This window comes from Mustelus asterias, chromosome 8 (genome assembly GCF_964213995.1).
Source record: "Mustelus asterias chromosome 8, sMusAst1.hap1.1, whole genome shotgun sequence".
NCBI classification, from domain to species: Eukaryota; Metazoa; Chordata; class Chondrichthyes; order Carcharhiniformes; family Triakidae; genus Mustelus; species Mustelus asterias.
This window is the reverse complement of record NC_135808.1, coordinates 17575369-17599317: the sequence shown is the minus strand read 5'-3', so window position 1 is coordinate 17599317 and position 23949 is coordinate 17575369. Positions and strand designations below refer to the sequence as shown.

The 23949-nt window shown below is 51.3% G+C and overlaps 1 protein-coding gene across 4 annotated transcripts in view; it reads right to left on the bottom strand.

The window, feature by feature from the left end:
- Nucleotides 1–23949, bottom strand: part of LOC144496876 (alpha-1,3-mannosyl-glycoprotein 2-beta-N-acetylglucosaminyltransferase-like) — a 53861-nt gene that overhangs the window by 20938 nt on the left and 8974 nt on the right. The window contains exon 1 of one of the 4 annotated variants that reach the window (XM_078217458.1): nucleotides 15347–15452. The exons of 1 other annotated variant lie outside the window; for it this stretch is intronic. The gene's annotated coding sequence lies outside the window, so the exon portion shown is untranslated. Of the gene's footprint in view, nucleotides 1–6803; nucleotides 6925–13422; nucleotides 13599–15346; nucleotides 15453–23949 lie in introns of those variants that run through there. 2 more of the 4 variants (XM_078217459.1, XM_078217457.1) reach the window with 2 other exon arrangements.

Here is a 23949-nt window from a genome sequence, read left to right as displayed (position 1 = left end):
ACAGAACAGGCCCTTCGGCCCACGATGTTGTGCCGAGCTTTATCTGAAACCACGATCAAGCTATTCCACTCCCTATCATCCTGGTGTGCTCCATGTGCCTATCCAATAACCGCTTAAATGTTCCTAAAGTGTCTGACTCCACTATCACTGTAGGCAGTCCATTCCACACCCCAACCACTCTCTGCGTAAAGAACCTACCTCTGATATCCTTCCTATATCTCCCACCACGAACCCTATAGTTATGCCCCCTTGTAATAGCTCCATCCACCCGAGGAAATAGTCTTTGAACGTTCACTCTATCTATCCCCTTCATCATTTTATAAACCTCTATTAAGTCTCCCCTCAGCCTCCTCCGCTCCAGAGAGAACAGCCCTAGCTCCCTCAACCTTTCCTCATAAGACCTACCCTCCAAACCAGGCAGCATCCTGGTAAATCTCCTCTGCAATCTTTCCAGCGCTTCCACATCCTTCTTATAGTGAGGTGACCAGAACTGCACACAATATTCCAAATGTGGTCTCACCAAGGTCCTGTACAGTTGTAGCATAACCCCACGACTCTTGAACTCCAACCCCCTGTTAATAAAAGCTAACACACTATATGCCTTCTTCACAGCTCTATCCACTTGAGTGGCCACCTTTAGAGATCTGTGGATATGGACCCCAAGATCTCTCTGTTCCTCCACAGTCTTCAGAACCCAACCTTTGACCCTGTAATCCGCATTTAAATTAGTCCTACCAAAATGAATCACCTTTAGATACAGAGGGTGAGATTTTCTGGACACGTTCAACCTAAAACCATGGGTTTTGGGTGGCACGGTGGCACACGCTCTCTAATTTCATTGCAGTGTTAATGTAAGCCTACTTGTGACACGAATGAATAAACTTTAAAACTTTCAAAGCCCCTTGTTCAGCTAGCATTCTTGCTGCAACCCTTTGGCACCAATTTATTCAGCCCAGATCCTTTCTTACCCCATTGAAATTGGCTTTTCTCCAGTTAATTATTCTTGCTTGGGATTGTTCCATGTCCAGCCTTAAACCTTATGATACAATGATCACTTACCCCCCAAAATGCTCTCCCACTGACACCTGGACACAGCGCTATTTTGAAGAGTGCTCCCCAGTTCAGTGTCCGAAATCTATCCCTTAACCAACATCAGTAAGATAGATTAATGGTGGTTATTGCTGTTTGAGGGAGTTTGCTCTGCTTGCTGCCATATTTCCTACATAACAATACTGACTACATTTTAGAATCATAGATTCCCTACAGTGCAGAAAGAGGCCATTCGGCCCATCGAGCCTGCACTGACAACAATCCCACCCAGGCCCTATCCTCGTAACCCCACATATTTACCCTGCTAACCCCTCTAACCTACGCATCCTGGGACACCAAGGGGCAATGCAGCACGGCCAACACACCTTTGGACAGTTGGAAGAAACTGGAGCACCCGGAGGAAACCCACGGAGAAACAGGAAGAAATGCGCAGACTCCACACAGACAGTGACCCAAACCGGGTCCCTGATGCTGCAAGACAACAGTGCCACTGCTGTGCCGCCCATTCCCTCACATCCATAAAACTACTTAGTTGGCCATAAAATACTTTGGAGGAACTGGAGGTCATGAAAGGTGCTGCAAGAACGCAACTCAACACTTTCAACAAGGCTAAACCGAGGGAATATAACTGGCACTAGAGTCTAAAACACAATCACAGCCCACAGTGGCCACTGTCTTGCTACAGAGAAGCTCTGGTCCCAACAGCCAATCCTCAGTAGCAGTGTTCCGTGACAGACTGTGCCAAATGTTCTGAACCGTGGAGCATCACGAGGCGATTAGAAGCGGAATACAGACACAAGACCAAAAACATTCCCAGAGACAGGAATCAATGCATAGAACCTAAAACACACCCAGTGCCACACCCACCCACCCAGTGCCACACACACACCCACCCAGTGCCCCACACACACACCCAGTGCCACACACACACACACCCACCCAGTGCCACATACACGCACACCCAGTGCCACACCCATCCACACACACACCCAGTGTCACACACACACCCAGACACAGTGCCACACACCCAGACACACAGTGCCACACACCCAGACACACACACCCAGTGCCACACACACCCAGTGCCACACACACACACCCAGTGCCACACACACACACCCCCAGTGCCCCACACACACACATACATAAAAACACCCAGTGCCCCACACATACCAATACAGAACCTAAAACACATCCAGTGCCTGGCACACACACAGCGCGCCACACACACACACACAGCGCGCCACACACACACACAGCGCGCCACACACACACACAGCGCGCCACACACACACACAGCGCGCCACACACACACACAGCGCGCCACACACACACACAGCGCGCCACACACACACACACAGCGCGCCACACACACACACACAGCGCGCCCCACACACACACACACAGCGCGCCACACACACACACACACAGCGCGCCACACACACACACACACAGCGCGCCACACACACACACACACAGCGCGCCACACACACACACACAGCGCGCCACACACACACACACACAGCGCGCCACACACAGCGCGCCCCACACACACACACAGCGCGCCCCACACACACACACAGCGCGCCCCACACACACACACAGCGCGCCCCACACACACACACACAGCGCGCCCCACACACACACACAGCGCGCCCCACACACACACACAGCGCGCCCCACACACACACACAGCGCGCCCCACACACACACACAGCGCGCCCCACACACACACACAGCGCGCCCCACACACACACACAGCGCGCCCCACACACACACACAGCGCGCCCCACACACACACACAGCGCGCCCCACACACACACACAGCGCGCCCCACACACACACACAGCGCGCCCCACACACACACACAGCGCGCCCCACACACACACACAGCGCGCCACACACACACACACAGCGCGCCACACACACACACACACAGCGCGCCACACACACACACACAGCGCGCCACACACACACACACAGCGCGCCACACACACACACAGCGCGCCACACACACACACAGCGCGCCACACACACACACAGCGCGCCACACACACACACAGCGCGCCACACACACACACAGCGCGCCACACACACACACAGCGCGCCACACACACACACAGCGCGCCACACACACACACAGCGCGCCACACACACACACAGCGCGCCACACACACACACACAGCGCGCCACACACACACACAGCGCGCCACACACACACACAGCGCGCCACACACACACACAGCGCGCCACACACACACAGCGCCACACACACACAGCGCCACACACACACACACACAGCGCCACACACACACACACACAGCGCCACACACACACACACACACAGCGCCACACACACACACAGCGCCACACACACACACAGCGCCACACACACACACAGCGCCACACACACACACAGCGCCACACACACACACAGCGCCACACACACACACAGCGCCACACACACACACAGCGCCACACACACACACAGCGCCACACACACACACAGCGCCACACACACACACAGCGCCACACACACACACAGCGCCACACACACACACAGCGCCACACACACACACAGCGCCACACACACACAGCGCCACACACACACACAGCGCCACACACACACACAGCGCGCCACACACACACACAGCGCGCCACACACACACACAGCGCGCCACACACACACACACAGCGCGCCACACACACACACAGCGCGCCACACACACACACAGCGCGCCACACACACACACAGCGCGCCACACACACACAGCGCCACACACACACAGCGCCACACACACACACACACAGCGCCACACACACACACACACAGCGCCACACACACACACACACACAGCGCCACACACACACACAGCGCCACACACACACACAGCGCCACACACACACACAGCGCCACACACACACACAGCGCCACACACACACACAGCGCCACACACACACACAGCGCCACACACACACACAGCGCCACACACACACACAGCGCCACACACACACACAGCGCCACACACACACACAGCGCCACACACACACACAGCGCCACACACACACACAGCGCCACACACACACACAGCGCCACACACACACACAGCGCCACACACACACAGCGCCACACACACACACAGCGCCACACACACACACAGCGCCACACACACACACAGCGCCACACACACACACAGCGCCACACACACACACAGCGCCACACACACACACAGCGCCACACACACACACAGCGCCACACACACACACAGCGCCACACACACACACAGCGCGCCACACACACACAGCGCGCCACACACACACAGCGCGCCACACACACACACAGCGCCACACACACACACAGCGCCACACACACACAGCGCCACACACACACACACAGCGCCACACACACACACACAGCGCCACACACACACACACAGCGCTACACACACACACACAGCGCTACACACACACACACACAGCGCTACACACACACACACAGCGCTACACACACACACACAGCGCTACACACACACAGCGCTACACACACACAGCGCCACACACACACAGCGCCACACACGCACAGCGCTACACACGCACACAGCGCTACACACACACACAGCGCTACACACACACACAGCGCTACACACACACACACAGCGCTACACACACACACACAGCGCTACACACACACACACAGCGCTACACACACACACACAGCACTACACATACACACACAGCGCTACACACACACACACAGCGCTACACACACACACACAGCGCTACACACACACAGCGCCACACACACACACAGCGCCACACACGCACACCTAGGTACACTCACATCGATAAATAAACTAAAAAGATACCCAACGACGCCAGGCACATGGAATTAAAAATATTCCTAGGTTCGTGCACATACTCACTGACCAAAAACACATCTAGCGACACACACTTGCACACACACAATCAAAAACATGCCCAGCGAGATTTACACACACACACAGAGCCACAAACAGCATAACAGCGTGGGAGCGCACGAGGAGAGAGAGAACTGAAATCGGTAAATCACACACGCACACACCAAAACTATTTGAACTGGTTTCTAGGGAAATGCAACCAGTTTAAGATCTAATTACATCGAGGGGAAAGGAGAGATAAGCGAGAAAGGAGGAACTGAAACTGATGCTGGAGTCTGAGGGAGATTATTTTACCATCTGGCAAACTACTAACCCACAGAACCTGCTCTTGTGAAGCAAGTAGCTTCTGTTCACAGGTATTAGATTACCTCCAATGGCCTGATAAAAGGAGATTGGCAAGTGCCTCCTTCAATAGGACGACGATATAAGCCAGGCTACAGAGGGAAGGCTGAATCCAGGACCAGGATATAGCTGAGCAGCCAGCACTGAGCTGGGAGAAACCTATTCCTTCCCGGGTGCCTGGGAAAGAGCACGGGAGGAAAAACGTTGCTGAACAAACAATTGCCAAGCATCATGAATGTGGAGACCTGAGATTTTGTCCTGCTCTCACTGTGTGCATTTCAACACCGACCTACGTATCCCTTTCAATGCAGGAGGAGCCAAGGCTGGATTTGGCGACACATCAGAGGAGGAATCCAAATGACGGACAAAATCGTCCCGAGCTTTCACTCCACATCGGGTGAACCAACCAGGTTAAAGACTACGCTTTCCCGCGGCTCAGTGAGGGGGGGAAGCACCCCCATCTCCGAACCAGCACAGGCTGCTGGGTTCAAGCCCCAACTCTGGAGTTGTGGGATCTTGCTGTGCGCTCGCTGGCTGCCGCATTTTTCAATTACCACAGTCACCACTCTTCAAAAAGTATTCCATTGGCTGTAAAGCATTTTACATTGCCCCCCACCGAGTTTGTGTAAAGTTGCTACATCAATGCAAGTCTTTCTCTGAAAGGGTGCCGCCCTTTGGTCAGGGACACTGCCAGACTGTAACGAGAGTCCAGTCCATCGAGGGAACATACAACAGAGTGGGATCAGCGCAGAATCGCTCGCGCTGCTTCCACCCTTCCCCGACCTCGTTGCCCCCACCCACCGCCCCCCCAACACCCACCCACACACCCCACATCATCCCATACACCCCAACACAATCTCTAGACACAGCCCAACCGATGCTTCTGAAACATCAGAAACGGCAACAGCGACAGGTTGCCATCCCAAACACCACCCCCCCCCGCCTCCCCTCCCCTCTGCCCCCCCCCCCCCCCCCCCCCGTTTCACTGGCAAGAGGGTGTGACAGCTGCAGGCTCGGTGCTGGAGAGTAGAGCGGCTCACGCCTATTCAACTGTGGGCGGCATCGCACAAGAGAGTAATCCCTGTTCGTGCCCCCTCCGTACTGGCTAACTTCGAGCAGGTCTCGGCGCACGGCGATCGGGAGGAAGAGCCCTGACCTCCTCTGGCCCAGCGGCACCGACACCCATTGCAGTGCGCGGTTACCTATGGCTACGGGGAGTCTCTGGTTCCTGTTCCCCTTGGCCCCACCTTGCTTTCTAAGCGATGTGTCAAAGGGCAGTAACCACCAGAGAGCAAGAAGGGAAATAATTAGATTTGAAAAGATCTGCCCCAAAGGACGAACCTTTACATTAGCATCACAAATGGAACACGTCTCACAGAACATGGACACACAGGGAGGACAGGGGGCTGATTAGGCTGTTTAAAAAGCTGACTGATACACATTCATGTATCTGCACCACCCTCTTCTTTTTAGAGGAAGTGCAACTTTACATACTGGGCTGCCAACTCGTTCACAATCCAGCGATCTCGGCTTCCTCCTCATTCCCTGCTCCAGCTGATCTGAAAGCTTGCCCAGCCAGCAGAGAGCACTGAAACTTTTGGAAAGCAGGCAGGAGGTTCGGGGAGGGTGGGTGGGGGGTGGGGAGTGGGGTGGGGGGGCGGGGGGGGGGGGGGGTGGTGGCTGCGTGGAAGCAGCAGCTCCGGACTCTGTGCTTTAACTTCTTTGACGTCAGACCTTGTGCTGTCAAACAACTTTTGTGTGAGCACAGTTTACCACTCCCTGTCTGGCTGGCGAGCAGATCAGCCCGGCAAAGGGGCACGGTACGTCAGCATCTCCAGCTCCCGCCCGCTACCTCCGTGCACCCACTCTCCTCCCTGCGAGCATTTCCCCGGTTTCTCACCCCCCCCCCACAAAACCCATTGCACAAACCATCCCCGACAACAACAACAATTTGCATTTACACAGCACCTTTCCCAACGTGTGAATTGTACAATTTAAAAGTTTATACAGGTGGAGGGTACTGATTGGATGAATATTTGAGCTCATATGAAGAGTCACATTTGTCTCACCAGGGGCTCCCGGCTCTCCCCCCGCCCCATTTACTTAATTTACTGACTATTCTTTCAGTTTATTTATTAGTGTCACAATTAGGTTTACATTAACACTGCAATGAAGTTACTGTGAAAATCCCCTAGTCGCCACACCCCAGCGCCTGTTCGGGTACACCGAGGGAGAATTTTATATGGCCAATGCACCTAACCAGCACGTCTTTCGGACTGTGGGAGGAAACCGGAGCACCCGGAGGAAACCCACGCAGACACGGGGAGAACGTGCAGACTCCGCACAGACAGTGACCCAAGCCGGGAATCGAACCCGGGTCCCCAGTGCTGTGAGGCAGTAGTGCTAACCACTGTGCCACCGTGTTTTATTAAAAGAATAATGAGACACACTCGGAAGCAGTTCAGAGAAGGTTTATTCGACTAATACCTGGAATGGGTGGGCTGTCTTATCAGGACAGGCTGGACTTGTGTCCACTGAAGCTTAGAGTCGGAGGTGATTTGATCGAAACATGCAAGATCGTGAGGGGTCTGGACAGGGTGGGTGTGGAGAGGATGTTACCTCTTGTTGGAGAATTTAAGGAGTCACTGTTTAAAAATAAGCGGGTCGCCCATTTAAAACGGAGATGAGGAGAATTATTTTCCCTCAGATGTCGTGAGTCTCTGGAACTCTCTTAGAATCATAGAATCCCTGCAGTACAGAAGGAGGTCATTCGGCCCATCGGGTCTGTACCGACCACAATCCCACCCAGGCCCTATTCCCGTAACCCCCATTTCCCCCGCTAATCCTCCTGACACTGGGTTCAATTTAGCATGGCCAATCAACCTAACCTGTACACCTTCCTCAAAAGGCAGTCTTTGACTATTTTTAAGGCAGAGTGAGGTAGATTCTTGATTAACGAGGGGGTGAAAGGTTATCAGGGGGTCGGCAGCAATGTGGGACTGAGGTTACAATCAGATCAGCTGCAATCTTATAGAATGGTGCAGCAGGCTCGAGGGGCCGAGTGGCCGACTCCTGCTGCTAATTTGTATGTTTATATGTGTGTGTATGCGTTTATGACACTCATTGGCAGCATTTTTATGGTCAGAGTTAGGAGCTGTACACTAACGTTTGGCTTGGGGGTGGTGCAGTGGTTAGCACCGCTGCCTTACAGTGCCAGGGACCCGGGTTCGATTCCTGGCTTGGGTCACTGTCTGTGCGGAGTCTGTACGTTTCCCCGTGTCTGCGTGGGTTTCCTCCGGGTGCTCCGGTTTCCTCCCACAGTGTGAAAGATGTGCTGGTTAGATGTATTGGCCTAAATGCTAAATTCCCCCTCAGTGTACCCGAACAGGCGCCGGGGTGTGGCAACTAGGGGATTTTCACAGTAACTTCATTGCCGTGTTAATGGAAGCCAACTTGTGAATAAGAAATAAACTATACTTTTATAAATCTATATCTGAGGTAAATACTGACACCTGCTCTCCTTGTTCACTGACTGGACCTCAGGGGTTTAACACAAGGTGTTTCACAGGAGGGGGGAATCACAGAGTAACATACGGTGCCCATCGTTGCTCTATGTGGGATCTTGCTGTGCGCAAATTGGCTGCCTTGTCTCCCACATTACAACACTTGGTGCTTCCCTGGCTGTGCAATGCATTGGAATGCCCTGTGGAAGGCGCTATAGAAACACAAGTCCCCCTCCCATCCCCAAGTCTGTGTGTGAGGGCAGGTCACCGAAAGCTTGGTCAGAGGGGCAGCCTTAAAACCGAGTCTTAAAGCAGGAGAGGGAGGCGCAGACTTCCATAGAAATGCTTCCAGAGCCCGAGCCCTGGACTGCTGAAGGAAGTAGGGCATGAGTGAAGAGGCCGGGACTGGAGGAGTGCAGTGTTCTCAGAGGGCTATAGGGACTGCAGGTCGCAGAGATGGGACAGGGATGGGGGCGACGGAGGGATTTGAACATGAGGATGAGGATCCCCTTCCCCCGCAGTTTTAGACCACTCCCTCTGCCACTAACTGCGCAGTTGCAGAATGGACGGGGTAAACCAGCCTTCCCAGGGCAGGACTGCGAGAACATGAGGGGCTGTGTGAAACTGTGGCCGTAATCTCCAGGAGCTAAATCTGTAAACCCGTAGAGGGTGTAACTCAAGACACTCTAGGTTTATGCTTTTTTAAAAAAAAATTCATTCATGGCTTGGCCAGCATTTATTGCCCCTTGAGAAGGTGGTGGTGAGCTGCCTTCTTCAACTGCTGCAGTCCCCTGAGGTGTAGGGACACCCACAGTGCTGTTGGGGGGGGGGGGGATGGTGGGGAGGGGGGCAGTTCCAGGATTTTGACCCAACGACAGTGAAGGAACGGCCGATATATTTCCGAGTCAGGTTGGTGAGTGGCTTGGATTGGAACTTGCAGATGGTGGTGTTCCCAGGTGCCTGCTGCCCTTGTCCTTCTAGGCAGTGGCGGTCGTGAGTTTGGTAGGTGCTGCCTAAGGAGTCTTGGCCTGACCTCAATCCAGTCGCTCCCCCCCCACTCCCAGAAAGTGGGTGGCACAGGGTGAGAGCAGGATCAGGCTTGTACAATTGCCCCTACCCACAGTTTAAGGCCCGCATATTCTGGATGGGCACAGCGGGTGAGGCAGTGGTGGCTGACTGGCATCTATTCTTGCAATCAACAACAAGGTAGAGGACAGACAGAGGGCAAAGCAGGCCGGAGGGGGAGAAAAGGCCGGAGGGGGAGAAAAGGCCGGAGGGGGAGAAAAGGCCGGAGGGGGAGAAAAGGCCGGAGGGGGAGAAAAGGCCGGAGGGGGAGAAAAGGCCGGAGGGGGAGAAAAGGCCGGAGGGGGAGAAAAGGCCGGAGGGGGAGAAAAGGCCGGAGGGGGAGAAAAGGCAGGAGGGGGAGAAAGGCAGGAGGGGGAGAAAGTCAGGAGGGGGAAAAAGCCAGGAGGGGGAAAAAGGCAGGAGGGGGAAAAAGGAAGGAGGGGGAAAAAGGAAGGAGGGGGAAAAAGGAAGGAGGGGAAAGAAGGCAGGTGGGGAAAGAAGGCAGGAGGAACTGAAATGGGTTAAATGGGCCTGGAATACATTCCAAGCGACTGTCAAACTCAAAAGTCGCTCATTGCATTTGAGAAGAGGTGACTGAATTCCCTTTTAAATGCCACGATTGTCTTGGAGATAATAATCCGAGAGGGGTCAAAGAAAAGAGCTATTGTGGACTCAATCGCTCTAGTGGATGAGCTGGTAACAGCATAAGGGACCAAATGGCAACCATATGTTCTTAGCTGCTCTGACTGCTAGTGGTCATTGTACACATCCATTGTAATATAGTGGGACCATTGTGTGACTAGATGTTTCTGAGGAGTTCCTCGGAGTGGCAGGAGACCAGTCAGCCTATTCCACCCGTCATTCACGCCTAGTCTACATCTTAAACTTCATTTTCATTACCATACACTGCAGAAAGAGGCCATTCAGCCCATCAAGTCTACACCAACTCCCTGAAAGAACATCCTACCGAGGTCCTATCCCCGTAACCCTTCATATTTACCCCGCTAATTGCCCAAACCTATCCATCTTGGGACACTCAAGAGATGATTTAACATCGTCAATCAACCTAATCTGCACATCTTTGGGGTGTGGGAGGAAACCAGAGCACCCGGAGGAAACCCACGCAGGCATGGGGAGAACGTGCAAACTCCACGCAGACAGTGACCCGAGGCCGGAATTGAACCCGGGTTCCTGGCGCTGTGAGGCAGCAGTGCTAACCACTTTAATATATCCTCACCCACCACAAAAAATACAATCTATAAAATCTCAGTCTGGACATTTCCAATTAACCCCCTAACCTCCACTGCATTTTGCGGGGATATAGAGTTCCAGGTTTCTACTGCCCTCTGTGTGAAGAGGTGCTACCTGACTTCAGCCTTGAACAGAATTACAGAATTGTTATAGTGCTGAAGGAAGCCATTCGGCCCATCATGGCTGTACTGGCTCTTCGAATGAGAGCAACTCGCTCACTGCCATTTCCCCGTCTTCTTCCTGTACATTTTCCTTTCCTTTTCAGATTCCCTTTTCAATGAATCAATTGAATGTTCCTCCTCCATACGATCGGGCAGTGCATTCCAGACCCTAACCACTCGCTGTGTAAAAAAATATTTCCTCTGATCATTTTTGCTCCTTTTACCAATTACTTTAAATCTGCTTTCTCGTAGAGACATAGAAGATCGGAGCAGGAGGAGGCCATTCAGCCCTTCGAGCCTGTTCCACCATTCATCACAATCATGGCTGATCGTCCAACTCAATAGTCTAAACCTGCTTTCTCCCCATAACCTTTGATCCCATTCGTCACAAGTATCCAGCCGCTTCTTGAATACATTCAATGTTTTAGCATCAACTACTTCCTGTGGTAATGAATTCCACACTCTTTGGGTGAAGAAATGTCTCAAATCCGCCCTAAAAGGTGTACCCTGAATCCTCAGACTGTGACCCCTGGTTCTGGACTCCCCCACCATTGGGAACATCCTCCCTGCATCTACCCTGTCTAACCCTGTTAGAATTTTATAAGCCTCTATAAGATCCCTCCTCATTCTTCTGAACTTCAGCGAAAACAATCCTAACCTCGTCAATCTCCTCATACATCAGTCCCGCCATCCCCGGAATCAGCCTGGTAAACCTTCGCTGCACTCCCTCGAGAGTAAGAGCGTCCTTCTCTCTCGGTTCACAATCCCTTCATGTATGGGAACAGGGAACTATCTACAGGTCCAGGTCTCTCATGATTTCGAATACCTCGATCAATTCTCCTCTTAACTTTCTCTTCTCCCCTCCTTGACCTAGACTCCTTCAAGTGTTTCTCTCTTTATCCTCCCTATCAAATCCTTTAATTATGTTAAACACCTTAATTATACCATCCCATAATGTACCACGTTGCAGGGAATAGAATCACAGGCTGCGTAAGCTGCCCTTGCAATGTAACCCTTTAGGCCCTGGCAGCATTCCAGTGAAACATGCTTCACGTGAGCCATTGACCGAGAGCAGCCCAGAGCCACAGCCGGACACGGTGGGATGCTCTGAATTTTGATCGCCCTCTCACAGCAAGTGGCTGTGCTGCCCATCCGCTTCCCTGGGAGAGAGAAAGGGAGGACAACAGCCGTCAGGGACACCTGCAGTGGCCCTGTGAACGCTAACGTTCTCCCTACCGGCACGTGACGCACAGCAAGAGGCCAAAAGACAAGACGGGTCTCACGTTCACTTCAGACCATCGCCATTTATGGTTTGGCACACAGACGCACACAGCAGTGCGGTGACGATCAGATCAACATGCTCAGCAGAGACTGCGCTACCCCACCTGTGACACAGGCCGGATCTTTACCACCTCGCCCGCCCTGGACTCGGGGTGGGTGAGCCTCGCAGAACGGAAATCTCCGTTGGCCTCGGGCAGGATTTTACGATTGTCCAGCCAGGAAGATGCAGTGAGGAAAGGCAGAGCCCAGATCCCATGGGCTGGGTAGCTTGGGTGGGGGGCTTTGTGGTGGGGGGGGGGGGTTGGGGATGGTACAGTTAGGAGGGGATGTGGGTGTGGGCTGCTGCCCACGGCTCAGAGACCAGGTTGGAGGTTTTTTAATACCCAGGCACAGCCTCAAGAGAACTGACCCAGACTGAACAGGCTGAGTGGCCTCCTTCTGTGTTATACTATTCTCAGATTCTATTTCACTCCCCACCCCGAGTCCCACGATGTGCAGCCACCGTCCCAACACTGCCCAAATCGTTCCTGTTACACATTCCTGTTGCCTGGTATGTTGTCTTAGCTATGAGGAGAGATTGCGTAAACAGGGCTTGTTCTCCCTGGAAAGACGGAGAATGAGGGGAGATCTAATAGAGATGTACAAGATTATGAAGGGGATAGATAGGGTGAACAGTGGGAAGCTTTTTCCCAGGTCGGAGGTGACGATCACGAGGGGTCACGGGCTCAAGGTGAGAGGGGCGAGGTATAACTCAGATATCAGAGGGATGGTTTTTACACAGAGGGTGGGGGCCTGGAATGTGCTGCCAAGTAGGGTGGTGGAGGCAGGCACGCCGACATCGTTTAAGACTACCTGGATAGTCACATGAGCAGTCTGGGAATGGAGGGATGCAAACAAATGGTCTAGTTGGACCAATGAGCGGCACAGGCTTGGAGGGCCGAAGGGCCTGTTTCCTGTGCTGTACTGTTCTTTGTTCTGTTCCATACAGGTCCTGGGGCTTGCTCGGAGGAGGGAGGGGAGACCTAAGCCTGAGGATCTGAACAAGAGAGAGAGAGAGAAGGGGGGGGAGAGGGAGAGAGAGAGAGAAGGGGAGAGGGAGAGAGAGAGAGAAGGGGAGAGGGAGAGAGAGAGAGAAGGGGAGAGGGAGAGAGAGAAAGAAGGGGAGAGGGAGAGAGAGAGAGAAGGGGAGAGGGAGAGAGAGAGAGAAGGGGAGAGGGAGAGAGAGAGAGAAGGGGAGAGAGAGAGAGAGAGAAGGGGAGAGAGAGAGAGAGAGAAGGGGAGAGAGAGAGAGAGAGAAGGGGAGAGAGAGAGAGAGAGAAGGGGAGAGAGAGAGAGAGAGAAGGGGAGAGAGAGAGAGAAGGGGAGAGAGAGAGAGAAGGGGAGAGAGAGAGAGAAGGGGAGAGAGAGAGAGAAGGGGAGAGAGAGAGAGAAGGGGGAGAGAGAGAGAGAAGGGGAGAGAGAGAGAGAAGGGGAGAGAGAGAGAGAAGGGGAGAGAGAGAGAGAAGGGGAGAGAGAGAGAGAAGGGGAGAGAGAGAGAGAAGGGGAGAGAGAGAGAGAAGGGGAGAGAGAGAGAGAAGGGGAGAGAGAGAGAGAAGGGGAGAGAGAGAGAGAAGGGGAGAGAGAGAGAGAAGGGGAGAGAGAGAGAGAGGGGAGAGAGAGAGAAGGGGAGAGAGAGAGAGAGGGGAGAGAGAGAGAGAAGGGGAGAGAGAGAGAGAAGGGGAGAGAGAGAGAGAAGGGGAGAGAGAGAGAGAAGGGGAGAGAGAGAGAGAAGGGGAGAGAGAGAGAGAAGGGGAGAGAGAGAGAGAAGGGGAGAGAGAGAGAGAAGGGGAGAGAGAGAGAAGGGAGAGAGAGAGAAGGGGAGAGAGAGAGAAGGGGAGAGAGAGAGAAGGGGAGAGAGAGAGAGGAAGGGGAGAGAGAGAGAGAAGGGGAGAGAGAGAGAGAAGGGGAGAGAGAGAGAGAAGGGGAGGGAGAGAGAAGGGGAGGGAGTGAGAAGGGGAGGGAGAGAGAAGGGGAGGGAGAGAGAAGGGGAGGGAGAGAGAAGGGGAGGGAGAGAGAGAGAAGGGGAGGGAGAGAGAGAGAAGGGGAGGGAGAGAGAGAGAAGGGGAGGGAGAGAGAGAGAAGGGAGGGAGGAGAGAGAGGAGAAGGGAGGGAGAGAGAGAGAAGGGGAGGGAGAGAGAGAAAGGGAGGGAGAGAGAGAGAAGGGGAGGGAGAGAGAGAGAAGGGGAGGGAGAGAGAGAGAAGGGGAGGGAGAGAGAGAGAAGGGGAGGGAGAGAGAGAGAAGGGGAGGGAGAGAGAGAGAAGGGGAGGGAGAGAGAGAGAAGGGGAGGGAGAGAGAGAGAAGGGGAGGGAGAGAGAGAGAAGGGGAGGGAGAGAGAGAGAAGGGGAGGGAGAGAGAGAGAAGGGGAGGGAGAGAGAGAGAAGGGGAGGGAGAGAGAGAGAAGGGGAGGAGAGAGAGAGAAGGGGAGGGAGAGAGAGAGAAGGGGAGGGAGAGAGAGAGAAGGGGGAGAGAGAGAGAGAGAAGGGGAGGGAGAGAGAGAGAAGGGGAGGGAGAGAGAGAGAAGGGGAGGGAGAGAGAGAGAAGGGAGGGAGAGAGAGAGAAGGGGAGGGAGAGAGAGAGAAGGGGAGGGAGAGAGAGAGAAGGGGAGGGAGAGAGAGAGAAGGGGAGAGAGAAAGAGAATGAGAATGAAAGAAAGAGAAGGGAAGTAGTCACTCCTTCTTTAAGTTTGTTCCCACACAGCAGCCGCCAGAAGCCCTGGGGAGCAGACACCCTGCTTACCAGTAAACAGTGCCAGGGTGCAGGAGGGGAAGAATTGGTCCTGACAGGCTGAATGATTCATCTCCTGTGAGCAAAATCTGAAAGGAGCAAGTTACCTGGGTTCCCTGCTGCCGATTCCACTGACTGATGGGCATCGTTTTAAAGGTGGTCAAAAGCCACAAGTGGTACAGTTCACGGCCTTGGAGAGTTGCATCAGGCCACTTTCTACCAAGTCATCAGATTGTCAGCAACAACAACAAACAAAAAGGCAATGGCCCTGGGAATGGTGCACAGACTCTATCTGCTACCGACCCAGTGCAGTACTTTGCCCACTCTATCTGCTACCGACCCAGTGCAGTACTTTGCCCAGGTGCAGTCTGACTCAGCCAAGCAAAGTCCACGCCAACCGATGACTGGTGCGTTTGCAATTGGCTAAACTTCATGTCCTGGTCAGTGGACGCAGGGCCAAAAGTCCAACTCCTTTACACATTAACTTGGAGGATGAACGGAGCACAACAGTCTCTGGACCGTGACTGCTGTGGGAACTCCAGCTGAAGCTGGCTGCCCTCACACACAGCACAGAGGTGATCGCCCTCAGCACTTAAAACAAAATCTAAGACCTGCTATGTCTACAGGCAATGAAGTACTTTTGTCTTTTAAGTCACTGTCGTAAATTAGCAGTGGGGAGATGGTGGCGCAGTGGTAATGTTGCTGAACTAATAATCCAGGGACACGGGTTCATGGCTGGAATTTGAATCCAATGAATAAATCTGGAATTGAAAGCTGGTCTCAGGAATGACAACTGTCATCCATTGTCATAAAAAACCCATCTGGTTCACTTATGTCCCTTTAGGGAAGGGAATCTGCTGCCCTTACCCGGTCTGTCCTACATGTGACTCCAGCCCCACTGCAATGGGGCTGACTCTTAAATGATTGGGTGGGTGGGGATTGCTGCCCGCACCCACAGACCCAGTTGGGCGACATTGTTAATACACATCACAAAGTGATGACTTCTCCAAGGGGGAAAAGCGAAAAAGTGGTTAGCACTGCTACCTCAGTGCCAGGGACCTGCGTTTAATTCCTGGCCTCAGGTCACTGTCTGTGTGGGGTTTGCACATTCTCCCCGTGTCTGCGTGGGTTTCCTCCCATAATCCGAAAAATGTGCTGGTTAGGTGCATTGGCCATGCTAAATTCTCCCTCAGTGCACCCGAACTGGCGCCGGAGTGTGATGACTAGGGGGTTTTCACAGTAAGTTAATTACAACGTTAATGTAAGCCTACTTGTGACTAATAAATAAACTTTTAAAAGATAAATCACAGAGATATGTGGGAAGAGTCCGGGAAGTGGTACAGCGTTGAGAGAGCTGGCCCCAACTCGATGGGCTGAATGGCCTCCCTCTGTGCTGTACTGCTCTCAGATTCTATTTCACTCCATCTGAGCGAGCCACTCACGGATCAAGGGCAATTCGGGATGGCTCTGCCAGTGATGCCCACATTCCATGAATTAATTTTTTAAATAAGTGACGTCAGTGGAAGGATAAATATTGTCCAGGGAGACTCCTCTTACAGGTACCTTTCAAACTGCTCTCATGGGGAAACGAGAGAGTCGGCTGCTTAATATCGATGGCAAGAAATCCAATGGAATTCCTATTAAAAGGGACAATACAATCATGAACGGTTGGCTTGGATTTCAAAAGGGAAATTCTTGCCAGAGAAAACACGTTCAATTTTCTTTTGAAGCAATGACAGAGAGAGTAGATGTATCCTGAAAAGATGAGGCAACACAGATCAAAGAATAAGATAAGGTGATGCGTGCGGGGTCAGAGCCCTAGTAGCAAAATGGACGACTAGTTGGTTTTGAGAGAGAAAAACAAGTGGAGAGTTGGGGTAAGAAGATAGTTTTTCCAGGGTGTCAGGAGGGGTGTCCCTCAATGATTCAGTGCTGGTACCACCGCTGTCCAGCATCTGTGTTAACAATTTCGCTTCTGGAGGCTTGCAGGTGACTTCAAACAAATGGATAGGAAGGCGGTAATGGAAGCAAAGTACAAGATGACATTAAAAAAAAAACTTGCAAGATGGGAACAGAATTGTCAAATGAATTTCAAAACCAGTTAACTAACTGAGAGGTTGCACATTTTGGTCAGGAAAATTAGAAGGTGCCGCCTTATTTGAAAAATAAAAACCTAAATGCAGTGGAAGATCTTGCGAAAGGAGTACAAATAGACAAGACACTTGAAAGTAGTGACACTGGTTAATAAATCCATAGTTAAAGTTAATGGTGGCACAGTGGTTAGCACTGCTGCCTCACAGCGTCAGGGACCCGGGTTCGATTCCTGGCTTGGGTGACTGTCTGTGTGGAGTCTACACATTCTCCCCGTGTCTGTGTGGGTTTCCTCCGGGTGCTCCGGTTTCCTCCCACAGTCCAAAGATATGCAGGTTAGCTAGATTGGCCATGCTAAATTGATCCTTAGTGTCAGGGGGACTAGGAAGGGTAAATGCATGGAGTTATCGGGATAGGGCCTGGGTGGGATTGTGGTCAGTGGAGACTCGATGGGCTGAATGGCCTCCTTCTGCACTGTAGGGATTCTATGATTAAAACAAGCTACAGACTGGGTGCTCGAGAGAGGGAGAGAGAGAGAATTGAAAAACTACACCAATTGAACCAAGGTTAGACCACACTTGGGACGCCATGTACAATTCTGGAAACCCCATTATAGAAGGATGTGAGGCATTGGATAGAGTGCAAAGGATTTAGAATCACAGAAAGGTTACAGAGAGGAAAGAGGCCATTCAGCCCATCGGGTCTGCGTCAGCCAAAGAAAAAGAGAAAAAGTAAACTTCGACATGTCGGCCGCCCACTCCCTTCACCGACCAATAAAGGAAGGAGACAGGAAAACAAATTTTGCCAAAAAACAGCTCCTCTTCCAGGCCCCACAGCTCCAGCACACCCTGCTTCGGGTCTCCCCGATCATCTACTTCCGGGGTAAGTGAGTCCTTCCTCCCCCTTCCGGAAGTGAGCTCTCCAACCAATCAGTGAAGAAGATTATGTGTCTACAATGAGTCAACCCATCAAGGGAGAGGGATATTATTTTTTTTGCATCATTGCCCCTTAATGTCCCCAACCTCCCCCTCTCTGAAACCAGGGGCCACACCCCAGCCTCTGTCATTTTCTTTCTGACCCCCCCAACATCTGGGGAGAGAATCCACCCCCCCCCCATCCCTTCCCTCTTTACCCACTCTCTGTGCCTCCCATAAGGGCCAGAGAGGCCCCCAAAAGAAAAAACAATGCCCCCAACCCCTCTCCCCTTCTTACTTATGAAGTAAGCATAGGTTGGGGAAGGAAACTGCAGGGGATGGGCACAATTGTAATGTGGAGCTTGTTCAAGGAACAGCTACTACGCGTCCTCAATAAATATGTACCTGTCAGGCAGGGAGGAAGCAGTCGTGTGAGGGAAACCATGGTTTACTAAAGAGGTTGAATCTCTTGTGAAGAGGAAGAAGGAGACTTATGTAAAGATGAGACGTGAAGGCTCAGTTAGGGCACTTGAGAGTTACAAGTTAGCCAGGAAGGACCTAAAGAAAGAGTTAAGAAGAGCCAGGAGGGGACATGAGAAGTCTTTGTCAGGTAGGATCAAGGAAAACCCTAAAGCTTTCTATAGGTATGTCAGGAGTAAAAGAGTGACTAGGGTAAGATTAGGGCCAGTCAAGGACAGTAGTGGGAAGTTGTGCGTGAGGTCTGAAGAGATAGGAGAGGCACTAAATGAATATTTTTCGTCGGTATTCACACAGGAGAGGGACAGTGTTGTCGAGGGGAGTACTGAGATGCAGGCTGTTGGATGGATGAGATTGAGGTTCATAAGGAGGAGGTGTTAGCAATTCTGGAAAGGGTAAAAATAGATAAGTCCCTTGGGCCGGATGGGATTTATCCTAGGATTCTCTGGGAGGATAGAGAGGAGATTGCAGAGCCTTTGGCTTTGATCTTTGTGTCGTCATTGTCTACAGGAACAGTGCCAGAAGACTGGAGGATAGCAAATGTTGTCCCCTTGTTCAAGGGACAACCTTGGTAATTATAGACCGGTGAGCCTTACTTCTGTTGTGGGCAAATTTTTCGAAAGGATTATAAGAGATAGGATTTATAATCATCTAGAAAGGAATAATTTGATTAAGGATAGTCAGCACAGTTTTGTGAAGGGTAGGTCGTGCCTCACAAACCTTATTGAGTTCTTTGAGAAGGTGACCAAAGAGGTGGATGAGGGTAAAGCAGTTGATGTGGTGTATATGGATTTCAGCAAAGCGTTTGATAAGGTTCCCCAGGGTAAGCTATTGCAGAAAATACAGACACATGGGATTGAGGGTGATTTAGTGATTTGGATCAGGAATTGGCTAGCTGTAAGAAAACAGAGGGTGGTGGTTGATGGGAAACGTTCATCCCGGAGTTCAGTTACTAGTGATGTACCGCAAGGATCTGTTTTGGGGCCACTGCTGTTTGTCATTTTTATAAATGACCTGGATGAGGGTGTAGAAGGATGGATTCGTAAATTTGCGGATGACACTAAAGTCGGTGGAGTTGTAGACAGTGCGGAGGGAAGTGGCAGGTTACAGAGGGACATAGATAAGCTGCAGAGCTGGGCTGAGAGGTGGCAAATGGAGTTTAATGCGGAAAAGTGTGAGGTGATTCACTTTGGAAGGAGTAACAGGAATACAGAGTACTGGGCTAATGGTAAGATACTTGGTAGTGTGGATGAACAGAGGGATCTGGGTGTCCATGTGCACAGATCCCTGGAAGTTGGCACCCAGGTTGATAGGGTTGTTAAGAAGGCGTACGGTGTGTTAGCTTTTATTGGTAGAGGGATTGAGTTTCGGAGCCATGTGGTCATGCTGCAACTGTACAAAACTCTGGTGCGGCCGCATTTGGAGTATTGCGTACTCTTCTGGTCGCCGCATTATAGGAAAGATGTGGAAGCGTTGGAAAGGGTGCAGAGGAGATTTACCAGGATGTTGCCTGGTATGGTGGGAAGATCGTATGAGGAAAGGCTGAGGGACTTGAGGTTGTTTTCGTTAGAGAGAAGAAGGTTAAGAGGTGACTTAATAGAGGCAGACAAGATGATCAGAGGATTAGATAGGGTGGATAGTGAGAGCCTTTTTCCTCGGATGGTGATGGCTAACACGAGGGGACATAGCTTTAAATTGAGGGGTGATAGATATAGGACAGATGTCAGAGGTAGTTTCTTTACTCAGAGAGTAGTAAGGGCGTGGAATGCCCTGCCTGCAGCAGTAGTGGACTCGTCAACATTAAGAGCATTCAAATGGTTATTGGATAAACATATGGATGATATTGGAATAGTGTAGATTAACAGGGCTTTAGATTGGTTCCACAGGTCGGCGCAACATCGAGGGCCGAAGGGCCTGTACTGCGCTGTAATGTTCTATGTTCTATGTTCCAAACTCTTGGCTCATTTTAATTGCACTTTCCAGCATCTGGTCCAGAACCTCACAGGTTCCAGCACTTCAGATACAGAGCCAGGTACCTTGTTAAATGAGTTCAGCATTTCAGCCTCAATCACCAACTTAGGCAGTGAATTCCAGACACCCACAGGCTCCTGGGTGAAGATGTTTTTCCTCACGTTCCCACTAATCCTTCTACCAGTTCCCCTGGTAACTGACCCCCTCAGTAAACCAGCCCTTCCTGCCTAGGCCCCTCACTATTTTTGTATTCCTCAACCCCGCAGCCTCCTGTGTTTGAAGGAAAACACCCCTCGCCTGGTCCAATCTCTCCTCATTGCTGCAATCTTCAAGCCTTTTCAACATTCTTGTAAACCTCCTCTGCACAAAGGACGGTACCAGAAACACAACATTATACCCACTGGCTCTCACCTCCTGAAAAGGGAAAGGTCGAGGCAGAGAGTCACATAATATAGAAGCCCTTAAAATTAGGATGGGTTTTGACAAGAGTACATTCCCCACTTGTGAGGAAGATCGAAACTAGAGGCAGCAACGTAAGAAAATCAGTGAATTCAAACCTGGAATTCTAGAATCGTAGAATCCCTACAGTGCAGAAGGAGGCCACTCGGCCCATCGAGTCTGCACCGACCACAATCCCGCCCAGACCCTATTCCCGTAACCCCACATATTTACCCGGCTAATCCCCCTGACACTAGAGTTAATTTAGCACGGCCAATCAACCTAACCCACACATCTTTGGACTTTGAAGAAAGCTCTTTGCCCAGATAGTGGCGAGAATGTGGATCTCGCTACCACGGGGAGTTGTTGAAGCGAATATTCAAAGGGGAGCTGAAGGAGAAAGGACGTTAGGTTGATTGAAATAGATGAGGAAAGACAGGAGGAGCTGGAGTAGAGCCTGAAGGCCGGTTATGGACTGGGTCTGGTTGAACAACCTGTTTCTGTCCTATATATTTTAAATAATTCTATGTAATTTATCCTGCTGTATTGCCCCAGTCATCTTCCTTTTACCACAGGCCCACACCCAATCTACACACTCCATTTTTCTGATTGTATAAACTGTTGCCTCAATGTTATCACTGAAGCTTCCTGTTATGCTATGAAGCAGTCTGCTGATCGTTCAACCCTGATTAGATAGACAGCTGCTTTCATTCGCTCTCCAACTCTTCCCCTCCCTCCCCCGATGAAAAGCTTCCTTGCTGGTCAGTTGCTGGGAAGGATTCCTCTCCTGAAATGTTCACCCGCCTTTCCCGGCCAGAGGTGCAGACGGATTCACTAATGCGTTTCCTGTTTAGGTTCCAGATCTGCAGCATTTGCCGTTTGTTTCCTGTTTATTGGTGACCAATGATGAGCCAAAGGCTATAATGGTACAATCACGAATTGTTGGCGTCAAATGCCAGCATACACCAAAAACATGGAACAGGGTGGCACCTACATAGGCACCGAGCAGAAAGAAGGACAAGACTGCAGAACATGGTGCAACAAAATTATCGGGCGACAGTTCGAACCTACGTTAGCGTTCATTCATTTGTGAACCTCTCAATTAGATTCCAGTCTGTAACTCACTCCCAGGTATCTATTAATCTCTATATAAACCATCTGAACCCCTCGATTAGATTCCAGTCTGTAACTCACTCCCAGATATCCATTATTCTATATATAAACCATCGGAACCCCTCGATTAGATTCCAGTCTGTAACTCACTCCCAGATATCCATTATTCTATATATAAACCATCTGAACCCCTCGATTAGATTCCAGTCTGTAACTCACTCCCAGGTATCCATTAATCTCTATATAAACCATCTGAACCCCTCGATTAGATTCCAGTCTGTAACTCACTCCCAGGTATCCATTATTCTGCATTAATACATCTGCCCTCTCCGCTGGGTGTAAAAGATCCCACAACCCGATATTGAAGAGGAGCTGGGGAGCTATCCCTGGGGTCCTGGCCTAATATTAATCCTTCAAACGACATTGATGAAACAGATGAGCTGATCATTAATGCATTGTTGTTTCTGGGAGCTTTCTGTGCACAAATTGGCTGCTGCATTCCCTACATTACATCAGTGACTGCACTCCAAAGGGTAGTCGATAAAGTGCTTAAGGGGTGTCTTGAGGTTATCAAGGCAGGAGAGAAATGCACATCTTTTTTAAACATACAAGTCATTCTAACTTTGATTCCAGCCTGTGTGCATTTCCTGCCAGCCACGACTCCACCAAACGTTTTCTAATCTTGAACCCCCCATGTGGTGAATGGAATATTTCTCAGAAGTCGACCCAAGCTCCAAGCCACTTGACTGGAATGTAACAAATGCCTTGCAGTGGGAGGCTCAAGATGCTGAATCACCATTACCAAGCCTCTGCTGTGGCCACGTGTCTGCTGTGCTGCAAGAGTACTGAGCTGTTGCACGGGTCTGCACCATCTGAGAAAGTGGTCCCCGTGGGCAGAAGAATGGCAAAAGCACTCTCACAGTCGTACGCACATTCATGCGTATACACACATTCACGAGCGCGCGCACACAGACATATGTACACTTGTGTGCACACACATTCACATGCACGAGGCACACACACTCACTCCTACACACCACACTCACAGATGCATGCACACTTATGTGCACACATTCACGCACACATACTCACTCCTACACGCCAAACCCACAGATGCATGCACACTTGCGTGCACACATTCACGCGTGAGCGCACACACTCATGCTCCTACACACCTAACAGATGTATGCACACTTGCATGCACACACATTCACACATGCACACGCTCCTACACACCACATTCACAGATGTACGCACACTTGCATGCACACACATTCACACATGCACACGCTCCTACACACCACACTCACAGGTGTACGCACACTTGCGTGCACACACATTCATGCAGACACACACCCACACACGAAGTACAGCGGTAAATTGCAGCAGCTCAGCAGAGCAGATAGGGCACTCTACTAAGCTATATGCCGCAGGTAGGAAATTTTAGACCCCTCGCCCAACCCTGCCAGTCCAGCCCCAGCTACAGACGGCCAAACAACCAACATGTTACCTTTTTAGGAAGCCAAGCTGCAACTTTTGACTGGGAACTTGGATTGGAAAAGGAAAGGGCCAGAAACTTGGAATAACAATACTTGGCTAGACGTCGGTTTC